This window comes from Cupressus sempervirens, chromosome 2 (assembly GCF_028749045.1).
Source record: "Cupressus sempervirens isolate cs-2001-9-10 chromosome 2, ASM2874904v1, whole genome shotgun sequence".
NCBI classification, from domain to species: domain Eukaryota; kingdom Viridiplantae; phylum Streptophyta; class Pinopsida; order Cupressales; family Cupressaceae; genus Cupressus; species Cupressus sempervirens.
The window spans coordinates 556,216,659-556,232,439 of NC_143119.1; the positions used below are offsets into that span (position 1 = coordinate 556,216,659).

At 44.4% G+C, this 15,781-nt stretch overlaps 2 non-coding genes and 1 pseudogene across 2 annotated transcripts; all 3 read right to left on the reverse strand.

Annotated features, from left to right (window-relative positions):
- Positions 1–3,356: 3,356 nt before the first annotated feature.
- On the reverse strand, positions 3,357–6,603 carry LOC149573782 (25S ribosomal RNA). The gene has a single exon (XR_016361074.1). It is a non-coding gene; the product is annotated as a 25S ribosomal RNA (ribosomal RNA).
- A 223-nt stretch (positions 6,604–6,826) lies between these two features.
- Positions 6,827–6,980, reverse strand: LOC149573783 (5.8S ribosomal RNA). Its single transcript, XR_016361334.1, has one exon. It is a non-coding gene; the product is annotated as a 5.8S ribosomal RNA (ribosomal RNA).
- A 705-nt stretch (positions 6,981–7,685) lies between these two features.
- LOC149573784 (18S ribosomal RNA) lies at positions 7,686–9,493 on the reverse strand (annotated as a pseudogene).
- Positions 9,494–15,781: the final 6,288 nt, after the last annotated feature.

The following is a 15,781-nucleotide window of genomic DNA, read 5'->3' on the forward strand; positions in this document are numbered from 1 at the left end:
CAACTTGGTGAGAGTACTTGGTGGTGTGACTTGATGGACACACTTGAAGGGTTGACTTGGAGGGGTGACTTGATGAACAGAGTTAAAGAGTTGACTTGGTGAGAGTACTTGGTGGGGTGACTTGATGAACAAACTTAAAGAGTTGACTTGGTGAGAGTACTTGTTGGGGTGACTTGATCAACGCACTTGAAGAATCGACTTGGTTAGAGTACTCGGTGAGGTGACTTGATTAATGGACTCAAAGAGTTAGCTTGGTGAGAGTACTTGGTGGCTTGACTTGATGAGCAGACTTAAAGAGTCAACTTGGTGAGAGTACTTGGTGCAGTGCCTTGGTGAACGAACTTAAAGGGTTGACTTGGCGGGGTGACTTGGTGAATAGACCTAAAGAGTTGACTTGGTGAGAGTACTGGGTGGGGTGACTTGATGAACAAACTTAAAGAGTCGACTTGGTGAGAGTACTTGGTGGGTTGACTTGATGAATTAACTTGGTTAGAGTACTTAGTGGGGTGACTTGATGAACAAACTCAAAGAGTTGACTTGGTGAGAGTATTTGGTGGCTCGACTTGATGAGAAAACTTAAAGAGTCAACTTGGTGAGAATACTTGGTGGGGTGAACTGACGAATGGACTTAAAGAGTCAACTTGGTGGGCTGACCGGGTGGGGTGACTTGATGAAGGGACATAAAGAGTTGACTTGGTGAGAGTACTTGTTCTTGTGAATTGATGAATGGACTTAAAGAGTCAACTTGGTGGGGTGACTTGATGAAAGGACTTAAAGAGTCAACTTGGTGAGAGTACTTGGTTGGGTGACTTGATGAATGGACTTAAAGGGTCGACTTGGCAGGGTGACTTGATGAATGGACCTAAAGAGTTGACTTGGTGAGAGTACTTGTTCGGGTGACTTGATGAATAGACTTAAAGAGTCGACTTGGATCACACACAGGGCTCGGGTCACGTAGCATTGAGGTGGCCTAGGTGACATGATTCAAGTGAAAAGTTGACGGTGGCATGAGTCATGCAAAAACATTGGAGGCCATTAAGGCTCGAGGCGCTTCGAGTCGAGGTTGCCAAGGCCGATCAAGTTGAAAACTTTGGGCATTAACCTAAAAGAAAAAGTTAACCACTTTTGGATTACGTACATGGCTCAGGGCACTTAGAATCAACTAGAGCATGGTGACATGAGTCGTGCAAAAAATTTGTAGACGACTCGAGTCAGGGTATCCGACTCTATTCGAGTTCAAAACTTTGGGACTTGACAAAAAAAAGAAAAAAGAAAAAGTTACCTAGTTTTGGATAACGTAAGTGACTCGAGCCACTCAGAATCAAGGCAAGTGCGGTTACATGAGTCAAGCAAAAAAAAATGGAGGCGGTTAGGGCTCGAGGCAATTCGAGTCAGGGTAGCTGCGTCGATTTGAAAACTTTGGCCGTTAGCCAAAAAAAGAGTTAATCGCTTTTGGATCACGTACATGACTTGGGGTGCATAGAATTAAGTCAAGCACGGTGACATGAGTGGTTCAAAAAAATTGTAGGCGTTTAAGGCTCGAGGCTTTTGGATCATTTACATGACTCAGGGCACCAAGTCGAGCATGGTAACATGAGTCCTATGAAAAAACTAGAGGTGGTTAAGGCTCGAGGCGATATGAGTCGAGGTTTCCAACACAATTTGGGTTGAAAACTTTGGGCGTTAACCCAAAAAAAAAGTTGACCACCTTTGGATCACGCACATGACTCCATGCACTTAGAATCATGTGGAGCACGGTGACATGAGTTGTGTGAAAAAATTGGAGTCAATTAAGGCTTGACATGATTTGAGCCGGGGTTGCGGTAGTTGGGGCGATTCGTGTCGGGGTTGTCGACACGGTTTGAGTTGAAAACTTTGGGCATTAACCCAAAAAAAAAAATTTGACCTCTTTTGGACCACGTACATGACTTGAGGCACTTAGAATCAAGTCAAGCACAGTGACATGGGTTGTGCAAAAAATTTGGAGGCAATTAGGCTCGAGGCGATTCGAGTCGGGGTAGCCAACTCAATTTGAGTTCAAAACTTTGGGTGTTAACCGAAAAAATAAGTTGACCGATTTTGGATCACGTACATGAGTTGTTTGCTCTTGCAAAAATTACAAAACCTAGGGACCTGCCTAGAATTTGCAGTCAAAAGATTTTTCTGCCCTCACAAAAATTTAGAAACCCCACCTGCTCAAAATTTGGACTTGGAAGATTTTTTTGCCCTCGTAGAATTTACAAACCCCACTCGCTCAGAATTTGGCACTTGGAAATTATGAAACCCCACCTACTCGAAATTTGAAATTGGAAGATTTTCTTGCCCTCACAGAAATATCAAACCTGACCTGCCCAAAATTGCACTGATTATGAACCCAACCCACATGGAAATTGCACTTGGAAGACTTTTTTGCCCTCGAGGAAACTTTGGCACTCGAGAGATTTTTTCCCACTCGCAGAAATCACAAAATCCCACCTGCTGGGAATTTAGCACTTGGGAGATTTTTTCGCCCTTCTAAAAATCGCAAACCCCACTAGCTCAGAATTTGGGACTTGGGAGATTTTTTTCCCCCTCGTGGAAATTTTGCAAAACCCCACGCACAAAAAATTTATCACTCGGGAGATTTTTCTGCCCTGGCAGAAATTTCTACAAAACCCCTCCCTCTCTCCCGAAATTTGGCACTCGAGAGATTTTTCTACTCTGGCAAAAGTTGCAAAGCCTAGCCGCCAGGAATTTGGCACCTGGGAGCTTTTTACGCGCTCACAAAAATTGCAAACCCCACCCATCAAGAATTTGGCACTTGGGAGATTTTTTCGCCCTCACAGAAATTGCAAACTGCACCCGCCTGGAATTTGGCACTTGGGAGATTTTTTTGCCCTCGCAAAATTTTTTACAAAACCCCACCCACCCAAAATGTGTCACTTGGGAGATCTTTTTTCCCCAGCAGAAATTGTAAACCCCACCCACCAAGAATTTGGCACTTGGGAGATTTCTTCGCCCTCGCAAAATTTTTTACAAAACCCCACCCCACCGAGAATTTGGCACTTGGGAGATTTCCTTGCCCTCACGGAAATTTTCACAAAACTGCACCCACTTGAAATTTGGCACCTGGGAGAGTTTTTCTGCCCTCACAAAAATTGCAAACCCCACCCACCCAAAATTTGGCACTTGGAAGATTTTCCTACACTCGCACAAATTGCAAACTCTACCCCCTAGGAATTTGGCACCTCAGAGATTGTTACAACCTTGCAAAAAAAAATTGCAAACCCCACCCACTCAGAATTTGGCACTTGGGAGATTTTCTTTCCCTCGCACAAATTACAAACCCCACCTAGGTCAGAGTCAAAAAAGGTTTTATGAATCAAGGCGACAAAGGGTTGAATCTCAGTGGATTGTGGTAGCAAGGCCACTCTGCCACTTACAATACCCCATCGCTTATTTAAGTCATCTGCAAAAGATTCTTCTCGTCAACTACTTGAAATTAATATCCAAGGTTGCTCCAATGGACTAATGCACCGATCAGAGATGGCCAATGACACGGGCCCCTGGGAGTGCAAGAGCACCCCTACTATGGGTCGCGATGTAGCCAGAGAGACATATTCACTGCATCTAACATGGATTCTAACTTAGAGGAGTTTAGTCATAATTCGACACATGGTAGCTTCACACCACTAGCTTTTAAACCAAGTGCAATGATCAAATGTATGAATCAATGGTTCCTCTCATACTAAGTTGAATTACTATCATGGCATGGATCATCAGTAGGGAAAAACTAACCTATCTCATGACAGTCTAAACCCAGCTCACGTTCCCTATTGGTGGGTGAACAATCCAACACTTGGTGAATTCTGCTTCACAATGATAGGAAGAGCCAACATCGAAGGATCAAAAAGCAACATTGCTATGAATGCTTGGCTACCACAAGCCAGTTATCCCTATGGTAACTTTTCTGACACCTCTAGCTTCAAATTCTAAAAGTCTAAAGGATCGATAGGCCACGCTTTCACAGTTTGTATTTGTACTAAAAATAAAAATCAAATGAGCTTTTACCCTTTTGTTCCATACGAGATTTCTATTCTCATTGAGCTCATCTTAGGACACCTACATTATCTTTTAACAGATGTGCCACCCTAGCAAAACTCACCACTTGACAATGTATTCTGCTTGGATCGGCATGCCTAGATGCACCTTAAGGCTAAAAATAGGGGCATTGCCCCATCTCTTCCTCATGGAATAAGTAAAATAATGTTAAAAGTAGTGGTATTTCACTTGCACCTGAAAGCTCCCACTTATTCTACACCTCTCAAGTCATTTCACAAAGTCAAACTAGAGTCAAGCTCAATAGGGTCTTCTTTCCCCATTGATTTTGCCAAGCCCATTCGCTTGGCTGTGGTTTTTCTAGATAGTAGATAGGGACAATGGGAATCTCATTAATCCATTCATGCACATCACTAATTAGATGATGAGGCATTTGGCTACCTTAAGAGAGTCATAGTTACTCTCGCCGTTTACCCGTGCTTGGTTGAATTTCTTCACCTTGACATTCAGAGCACTGGGTAGAAATCACATTGCGTTAGCATCCACAGGGACCATCGCAATGCTTTTTTTTAATTAAATAGTTAGATTCCCCTTGTCCATACCAGTTTTGAGTTGACTGTTTGTCGCCTAGGGAAAGACCGTTGAAGGGGGTGTCCTGCATCCATCGCCTGATCGGCACGCGATGGCCCACCCTCACCATGGGAGCAGCTCAGGTAGGCCACCAATAGCCCATGAGTTCAGGGTGTAGACCCCTAGGCCCATCCCTTAGAGCCAATCCTTTTCCTAAAGTTATAGATCCATTTTGCTAACTTCCCTTACGTACATTATTTTGTTGACCAGAGGTTGTTCACCTTGGAGACCTGATGTGGTTATGAGTATGACCAGGCGTGAATGATACTTGGTCCTCTAGATTTTCAAGGGCTACCAAAGGCGCACTGGACATCGTGAGACATGTGGTGCTCTTCCAGCTGCTGGACCCTATCTCTAGTTGAACTGATTTTAGGGTGGGCAGCCTGTTAAAAAGAAAAGAAAACTCTTCTTGGGGCCCCTGCCGACATCTCTAGATTTCCTAACATTGTCGTCCACCGCCACATCCTGGTTCAGGAATATTAACCTAATTCCCTTTCGATGAAACCTTTCCCCACTTCAGTCTTCAAAGTTCTCATTTGAATATTTGGTACTACCACCAAGATCTGCAGCAGGGGCTGGTCCACCCAGGCTCACGCCCAAGGATTTGCAACAACCCCTGCATCCTCCTACTCATTAGACCTTGGCACTTTCCCTGACGGTCGAGTATAGGTTGCTCTCTACAGCGCCATCCATTTTCGAGGCTAGTTGATTCGATAGGTGAGTTGTTACACACTCCTTAGGGGATTTTGACTTCCATGAGCACTGTCCTATTGTCTTAATCAACCAACACCCTTTGTTGGATCTAGGTTAGCACACAATTTGGCATCATAACTCAACTTTCAATTCATCCTGCATCACCAGTTATGCTTAACAAAAATGGCCCACTTGGAGCTCATGATTCCATGGCGCAGCTCAATAGAGAAACCACACTGACTTACCTATTTAAAGTTTGAGAATAGGTTGAGGGTTCTTTGCACCCAATGCCTCTAATCATTTACTTTACTTGATAAAACTTGCACATGAGCTCCAACTATCTTGAGGGAAACTTCGGAGGAAACCAGCTACTAGACAGTTCGATTAGTCTTTCACCCCTATACCCAAGTCAAATGAACGATTTGCATGTTAGTATTGCTGCGAGCCTCCACTAGAGTTCCCTTTGGCTTCTCCCTACTCAAGCATAGTTCACCATTTTTTGGGTCCCAACAAGTGTGCTCCCACTCAAACCCTTCATAGAAGATCAGGGTCGGTCGGCAGTGCACCCCCCAAGAGGGGATCTTGCCAGTTAGCTTCCTTGCACCTCGCGGGTTTTCCCAACCTACCAACTTGCACACATGTTAGACTCCTTGGTCTGTGTTTCAAGATGGGTTGGATGGAAAGCCCACTGGCCAGTACCACGAGCGCACAGGTGCCCGAGAGCCCACCATAAAGGCATGCGCTTTGCTCCTCAACTTCTATGATGGAAGTATTTCTGTGACCAGAAGGTCACACTTGTGCTGCCATGATAGCCCACGTTGGCACATCCCCCGAACCAAGTGGCAGATTGGCTCACACCATTTGGCATCCGATCGAGGCACATCCTCATCCTCCATCCACTTCCCTCCCAACAATTTCAAGCACTCTTTAACTCTCTTTTCAAAGTCCTTTTCATCTTTCCCTCACGGTACTTGTTCGCTATCGGTCTCTCACCCATACTTTTTCAAAGTCTGAGCTCGACAGGGCTCTCACCCTCTTCAGTGCCCCCTTCTAAGGGACGTGGGCCTGGTTTATCACTGAGGATGCTTCTACAGACTACAATTTGATAGGCACAGCCGTCGATTTTCATGCTGGGCTCTTCCTAGTTGGCTCGTCGTTACTAGGGAAATCCTGGTAAGTTTCTTTTCCTCCACTTACTGATATGCTTTAACTCAGTGGGTATTCATGCTTGACTTAGGGATGCAGTAGAGATGTAGCATGCCTACACTATAGCGGGCCGCTAAGCCAAGAATAAAGTTCCTTGCAAGGAATCATTCGATTAGCACAAACCAACACTGGCCTTTGTGAGCCACCGCTCATCATGAGGGATCGATGGACCTCATGCTCATTTTAGCTAACCACATGCTACTTGCAGACATGGATGGCCATCTCCACTCCTCGCTGGGGAGGGAAAAATTTTGTAGTGCGATTCCCAAGTAGACATGCCCTTGGTCGAGGCCTTTGGTGCAACTTACGTTCAAAGACTTGATGATTCAAAGGATTTTTCAATTCACACTAAGTATCGCATTTTGCTACATTCTTCATCGTGGCGAGAGCTGAGATATCCATTGTCGAGAGTCATGATTTTGTTATGTTTTTGTCTTTTAGTGACCCAAGCGTGCGAGGTGCTGGATCACACTACATTATTTGGATTTCTAAGGTGCGCAATGCACCCGTGTGTTGGGTGTTGACACATCCCAAACCCTGAGCACCCAATGGGCATGACAAGGAACGTTGTGGTGTGTCGCTGCCCCATCACCTTGCAAAGGTGGGAGTTGACACATGGAAGAGTCGTGTCAGCGGACGGGGCCCCTACCTCAAAAATCATGCGAGTGCACCCATCCTAAACACAGAACACTCCAAGTGATGAGTCAACACACCTGGGTAAGGCAACAGGAGGTTGTGGCAGTCTCGACTTGCCACCGTCAAAATGATGGATCCCTGGCACAGAAAAGTGCATGCGATCGAACCATGAAATCTCAACGGGGGACGAGGCCTAGACCCCCTCTAAACTCCAATTGAGAAAAGACCTCTCACTCTGATGCAAATGTCATTTGAAGGCACTGATCCAAATACAGATTACATCCGAGTCTCTTCTTCGCCCTGTGAGGAATCCACACTTTCGATCATGGAATTCAATGTGACCATCAACCTTGATGGCACTAGACCCATAGCTTGGCCATCAAGCACATCACTGCAGGGCCAAGTTTCCATATGCCCCTGAGATTTTAGGGGTGGGGAGGAGGCCAACTCCATCCCCTACATGATTTAGGGTCTCGAACTGACAATGATCCTACAGCAGGTTCACCTACGGTAACCTTGTTACGACTTCTCCTTCCTCTAAATGATAAGGTTCATTGAACTTCTCATGATGTTGCCAACAAGAATTGCCATTGTTGTCGTGATCCAAACACTTCACTAGATCATTCAATCGGTAGGAGTGATGGGTGGTGTGTACAAAGTGTAGGGACGTGGTCAATGCAAGCTGATGAATCACGCTTACTAGGAATTCCTTGTTGAAGATCAATAATTGCAATGGTCTATCCCCATCATGATGCAATTTGGCAAGATTTCCCAAACCTTTTTGGCTAGGGAGAGAAACTCATTGGTTGCATCAGTGTAGCATGCGTGTGGCCCAGAACATCTAAGGGTATCACAAACCTGTTATTGCCTCAAACTTCCAAGGCCTAGGAGGCCATAGTCCCTCTAAGAAGTTGGCCATGAAGGGGAACCTTCACGTAGCTAGTTAGAAGGCTAAGGTCTCATTCATTAATGGAATTAATAGACAAATTGCTCCACCAACTAAGAATGGCCATGCACCACCACCCATAGAATCAAGAAAGAGCTCTCAATCTGTCAATCCTTACTATGTCTGGACCTGGTAAGTTTCCCCGTGTTTAGTCAAATTAAGCCGCAGGCTCCACTCTTGGTGGTGCCCTTCTATCAATTCCTTTAAGTTTCAGCCTTGTGACTATACTCCCCTTGAACCCAAACACTCTGATTTCTTAGAAGGTGCTGGCGGAGTCCTTAGAGCAACATCCACCGATCCCTGGTCGGCATTATTTATGGTTGAGACTAGGATGATATCTGATCGTCTTCAAGCCCCCAACTTTCATTCTTGATTAATGAAAACATCCTTGGCAAATTCTTTCGCAATGGTTCATCTTCCATAAATCCAAGAATTTCACCTCTGACAATGAAATATGAATGCCCTCGACAGTCCCTATTAATCATTACTTTGGTCCCGAAGGCGAATGGAACAGGACGAGACTCCTATCGTGTTATTCCATACTAATGTACTCAGAGTGTAGGATTGCTTTGAGCACTCTAATATTTCAAAGTAACGGTGCTAGAACTATGACCTAGCCAATTAAGGTCAGGAAAATGCTTCCGGCAGAAGGGATGTGAGGGAAAAAGCACACCTAGAAGGCAGACCGACCGTGATGACCCAAGGTCCAACTATGAGCTTTTTAACTGCAACAACTTAAATATATGCTATTGGAGCTACAATTAGTGTTTCTTCTGGCACCATAATTTCCCTCCAATGGATCCTCATTAAGGGATTTAGATTGTAATCATTCCAATTACCAGACTCGATGAGCCCAGTATTGTTATTTATTGTCACTACCTCCCCATGTCAGGATTGGGTAATTTGTGCACCTGCTACCTTCCTTGGATGTGGTAGTTGTTTCTCAGGCTCCCTCTCCAAAACCAAACCCTAATTCTCTGTCACCCATCACCACCATGGTAGGCCTCTATTCTACCATCAAAAGTTGATAGGGTAGAAATTTGAATGAAGTGTCGCCAGTATGAAGGCCGTGTGATCCATCGAGTTATCATGAATCACTGGAATAGTGGGCAAGCCCGCACCAGCCTTTTATCTAATAAATGCATCCCTTCCAAGAGTCGAGATTTGGTGCACGTATTAGCTCTAGAATTACTATAGTTATCCAAGTAGCAAAGTACCATCAAAGAAACTATAACTGATTTAATGAGCCATCCACAGTTTCACAGTCTGAAATAGTTCATACTTAGAAATGCATGGCTTAATCTTTGAGACAAGCATATGACTACTGGCAGGATTGACCAGGTAGGTTCTAACAACAAGGGGACCCCCAAGACCTGCTATATCCAAGGGATGCCCGCCGTGATGGGGAACTAAAATTTGCATTCGTTCTGTCATGCATCCAAACATAATCTGCCACACAAGCAACAAGAATGATGTTCACAGCACATGCAGGGCTCACAACGCTCAAAGATTTCACACAAGAGGAAAGTGTCCCATCGTCAACCAAAGAGGGCCGAATAGGGAGGCTCAGTTCACAGGCGCCTAGGAAGAACATCCTGTATGGAACCCTTTACCCTCAAACTCACTATCACCACTACTCGAAAAGAAGCCTCAAGTCTGTACAAGATGCATTGCGCACATAGCCACCTCAATTGTAAGGCCACTCAAAGACATCCATTTCCCAGGAATATGCCTCCTACATGCCTGTGGGGGTGCACCCACATAGAAAAAATCCTTCTCAATCACAACAAACATTTTCCCATGATGAAGAGCTGGTTGCCAAAGTGCCAACAGAGACCACCGTGCTAAAGGGTGAAGGACCGTGTGAGTTGAAAACATGGCTGGTAATGCAATTGGCGGGGGCATCACTATGCACGTGACCACCTTAATTATAAGGCCACTCAAGGGCATCGTGTATAACACCCCCTCTACACATTTATAGGTGATGAGAACTCACCCGCATACACGAACATGTCTAACCTCTGGCAAATATCTCCTTTCCCAGCACAGCCTCACTAACCATTCCTCATGACACATGATCTGCCAGTGCAGGTACAGAAAAGTTCCTACGGGTGAACACTCACACTAGCGTTGTTAGAAAAGCTTCAATCTCATGCACATGCACATACCAAAGAACTGCACTGCGAGGGAACCACCCGCGAGCACCCACATCTCGGCAAAAAGAATTTGTGTGATTTCTTCCCCTAAACAGACATGTTGGGCCTGCACTTTTCAAAGCATTACAAAGATGAGCACTCTAGTTTGTAGGAGCCTAAGAAGAACATCTCATACGAAACCTGTTCCCCCAAATTGATTGAATCACAAATGCTCACAACAAAGTTGTAATGCAAAGATGAACACCGCGCACGCAACTAAGTAAGGACACTTAGAGACATCCATTTCCCAGGCATATGCCCCCTATACGCTTTTTGGTGCACCCCGTACAAATGGCCATACTTCAAAAAGCCCTCCTAGAATCTTTCATTTGAAGAGTGATGAAACACCTTGGGCTTTTTGTCCACACAATGCAAACACCAAACACTCTCTTTAGGGGGAAGCTAAAGAAGAGTATCTCTCGCAGAACCCATGAGCGATAGCCGTTCGGATCGCACGGGTAGGATAGGGCATTTAGAGTTTTCGCATGCAAACAAAAATTATCGGTAATACTTTATGCTTCTAATGACCTAGACCACAATAGCTGCCATGATAGTGCCATGCACTTCTTTAGGATGAGAAAATGAAGAGGCGACCATCTCTTTCCTTCTTGCCATTTGGGCAGGATAAAAATGCAACGATAGAACATGCCAAGAGTCAGAGCCCTTGGCTAAAAGATAAAACTCCATACACTCAGCAACAAGTGCATCTTACAATCAAACACCAAATGTATAGTGTATTGCAAGCCATGCAAACACCTACATATAGGGTATCCAACAAAACAAAGTTGACAAGTACTTCCCACTAGCTCTGCCATTGCGATTACTAAATTAGATATACTCACCGCTATCGATTAATGACCATCATTACCTTCTCAGAATAGATACAAGCACATTAAGCTTCATATGATCAACTAGATGAATTTCACCTTGAAGGGGCCCAATCCAAAAGTTCCAGAGCTCATCTCCTAGAAGAGTCAAGAACAAGGCCTATCTTACATGCAAACTCTACTACTGCACAAACATAGGTTGCAATTAAAGAGAAATTGCAAGGCCGTCACAATGGCCCAAGGCCAATGCTCCGACTAAGTCAATTTTCTCTTGCAATCACCATGCCACCATTCATAGAGAGATCTCCCCATTCACTTGTGATGTGACACACAATCCAAGTGCTAGATGCAAGCTTGCCCTTGAAAGACCACTTTCCAAGACATCCCAATGACACATTGGAATGATAGCCACTATCAAACCATTCCCACTGTTGTACTGATTGAGTTGGATAGAGGCGACCTTAAGGAGCTCCCGCATAGAAATTGAGATGTGCTTTTGTACCCATCTCTCACAAAAACCAATGTTAGTTGTGAACAAATTTAGAATCCAAGGCTCCTATTCATTGATATCGTCGGTACTGGGTCTATATTCAAAGGCCACAGAGAGGTTTTGATAAGAGAAGATCCCCTGCTCACTTGCACAAACATCCCGAATGCTAGATACAAGCTCTCACCCTTAGCATTGCTCTTGAGATCACCGTAATGACACATTGGAATGGCAATCACTGTCGAACAACTCCCAAATTTGTGCCAATGGAGTGAGAAAGAAGACCAACTTTGGGGAGCCTTGCATAGCAAATAGGCTACTACTTCATTCCACTCTTATGTTTAGATCCGATGTTGTTGATTTCATTTGGAATCTGAGGCTGCATTCATCCTTTCTCACACAAGAAATGGCTCTTTTGATCGAATGACCACGGGGAGCTTCTGATAACAAAGGCTCCCTTGTCACTTGTGATGCATAGCCCAACTGCTAGATGAAGGCTCGTTGTTCAGATTGCTGCCTAGGCAACCACCACAATGGCACCATTACAATGACAACTTCTATCAAACCATTCCAAAAATTTTGCGCCAAAGAAGTTGTTGCAAAGAGAACAACTTTGGAGAGAGAGCCCTCGCATAGCAAAATCGGGATGGCTTCACGGCCCTTCCAATAGAAATGATACTGGTGCCAATATTTGAAATTCGAATAATGTGTCTTTCTTGAACACTTGCACTGATTCTATTGGGGAGGGTCACCAAGAGATTTTTTTATCAAAGCTCCCATTGTAGCCGTGATAGGCACACAAAAATTTGCTAGAGTGCCAAACACCCACCTCATGGCTAGACAAGGGCTTGCCATTAGATCAACTTCAAAATTGCTGAATAGATGCACTGTAGACTGGCAATCGCTGCCAAGTCTCTTCCATAATTGCATTGGTCAAGTGATCGAAGAAGGTGATCTAAGAGACAGTCCAAGGGTAGGCATTCGTTAGGGGATTCTTGCCGATAGCAAAAATTTATGCAATACCCGAGCAACACTGGATGGAGGTGGTAGACGAGGGCTCCCATTTTAGATCAAGTTTTAAAATCACCAAGTAGATGTGGTGAGGGCTAGCAACCGCTACCAAACCTTTTTCTAAAATTGCGCCAGCTGAGTGACAATAAAACATGATCTAAAGGAGACTCAAGTAAAAGCACCTTGAGGGTGAGCTTCATGCCCCTCTAATTGATCCAATGTCAGCCTCCACCATTTCAAAATCTAACATATCCATCCACCTTGACACTGGCATTAAATCAATGAGAGGGGCATGGGAGAGGCTCGTGGCAACTAGCTCTCCCATTGTAGCCATGATAGGCACACAAAAAATTGCTAGAGTTCCCAGCACCCACCTCATGGCTAGACAAGTGCTCGCCATTAGATCAACTTTGAAATCACTGAACAGACATGTTGTAGAATGGCAACCACTACCAAGTCTCTTCTGTAATTGCATCAGTCAAGTGATCGAAGAAGGTGATCTAAGAGAGAGTCCAAGGGTAGGCATTCGTTGGGGGATTCACGCTGATAGAAAAAATTTATGCAATACCTGAGCAAAATCGGATGGAGGTGCTAAACGAGGGCTCCTATTTTAGATCAAGTTTTAAAATCACCAAGTAGATGCAGTGAGGGCTGGCAACCGCTACCAAACCTTTTTTTGAAATTGCACTAGCTGAGTGACCAGAAAACATGATCTAAAGGAGAGTCTAGGAATAACACCTTGAGGGTGGGCTTAATGCCCCTCTAATTGATTCAACGTCAGCATCCACCATTTCAAGATCTAACATATCCATCGACCTTGACACCAACATTGAATCAATCAGAGGGGCACGAGAGAGGCTTGCAACAACCACCTCTTCCATTGTAGCTGCGATAGGCACACAAAAAATTGTTATAGCGCCCACCACTCACCACATGGCTAGACAAGGGCTCACCATTAGATCAACTTTGAAATTGCTAAACAGACGTGCTATAGAATGGCAACCGCTAACAAGTCTCTTTCATAATTGCATCGGTCGAGTGATCGAAGAAGGTGATCTAAGAGACAATCCAAGGGTAGGCATTCATTAGGGGATTCGTGCCAATAGGAAAAAATTATGCAATACCCAAGCAACACCGGAAAGACATGCTAGACAAGGGCTCCCATTTTAGATCAAGTTTTAAAATCACCAAATAGACATGGTGAGGGCTGGCAACTACTGCCAAACCTTTTTCTAAAATTGCGCCATCTGAGTGACAAGAAAACATGATCTAAATGATAGTCAAGGAATAGCAACTTGAGGGTGGGCTTCATGCCCCTTTAATTGATTCAAAGATGGCGTCCACCATTTTGAAATTTGACATATCCATCCGCCCTAACACTGACGTTGAATCAATGAGGGGGGCATGGGAGAGGCTCATGACAACCACCTCTCCCATTGTAGCCATAATAGGCACACAAAAAATTGCTAGAGCGCCAAGCACCCACCTCATGGCTAGACAAGGGCTCGCCATTAGATCAAATTCAAAATCACAGAACAGACGTGCTGTAGAATGGAAATTGCTACCAATTCGCTTCCATAATTGTGTAGGTCGAGTGATCGAAGAAGGTGATCTAAGAGAGGGTCCAAGGGTAGGAATTCGTTGGGGGATTCATGCCGATAGAAAAAATTTATGCAATACTCGAGCAACATTGGACGGAGGTGCTAGACGAGGGCTCCCATTTTAGATCGAGTTTTAAAATCACCAAGTAGACATGGTGATGGCTGGAAACCCTTGCCAAACCTTTTTCCGAAATTGTGCCATCTGAGTGAAAAGAAAATATGATCTAAAGGAGAGTCTAGGAATAGCACCTTGAGGGTGGGCTTCATGCCCCTTTAATTGATTCAACGTCCGCATCCACCATTTCAAAATCTGACATATCCATCCCCCTTGACACCAGTGTTGAATCAATGAGGGGGGCACCAGAGAGGCTCATGGCAACCACCTCTCCCATTTTAGCCATGATAGGCACACAAAATTTTTTTCTAGAGCACCCACCACCCACCTCATGGCTAGACAAGGACTCATCATTAGATCAACTTCGAAATTGCTGAATAGACACGCTGTAGAATGGCAACCACTGCCAAGTCTCTTTTGTAATTCCATTGGTTGACTGATCAAAGAAGGTGATCTAAGAGAGTCTCCAAGGGTAGGCATTCATTGGGGGATTCACACCGATAGAAAAAAATTATGCAATACCTAAGCAACATTGGAAGGAGGTGCTAGATGAGGGCTCCCATTTTAGATCAAGTTTTAAAATCACCAAGTAGACATGGTGAGGGCTGGCAACCGTTGTCAAACTTTTTTCTAAAATTGCACCAGCTAAGTTTCAAGAAAACATGATCTAAAGGAGAGTCGAGGAATAGCACCTCGGGGGTGGGCTTCATGCCCCTCTAATTGATTCAACGTCGATGTCCACCATTTCAAAATTTGACATATCCATCCACCTTGACACCAGCATTGAATCAATTAGAGGGGTACGAGAGAGGCTCGCGACAACCACCTCTCCCATTGTAGCCACGATAGGCACATAAAAAATTGCTAGAATCAACTTTGAAATCACTGAACAAAAATGCTATAGAATGGCAACCGCTACCAAGTCTCTTCCATAATTGTGTTGATAAAGAGATAGAGGAAGGTGATCTAAGAGAGAGTCCAAGGGTAGGAATTCATTCTGGTATTTGCACTTATAGAAAAAATTTATGCAATACCCAAGCAACACCAGACGAAGGTGCTAGATGAGGGCTCCCATTTTAGATCAAGTTTTAAAATCACCAAGTAGACACGGTGAGGACTGACAACCACTACCAAACCTTTTTCCAAAATTGTGCCAGATGAGTGACAAGAAAAAATATTCTAAAGGAGAGTTGAGGAATAGCACCTCAAGGGTGGTCATCATGCCCCTCCAATTGATTCAACGTCGATGTCCACCGTTTCAAAATTTGACATATCCATCTACCTTGACACCGACGTTGAATCAATGAGAGGGGAATGGGAGAGGCTCGCAACAACCACCTCTCCTATATAAGCTATTAGTGCAAGGCTCACTCTACATTAGAAATTAGTGAACACA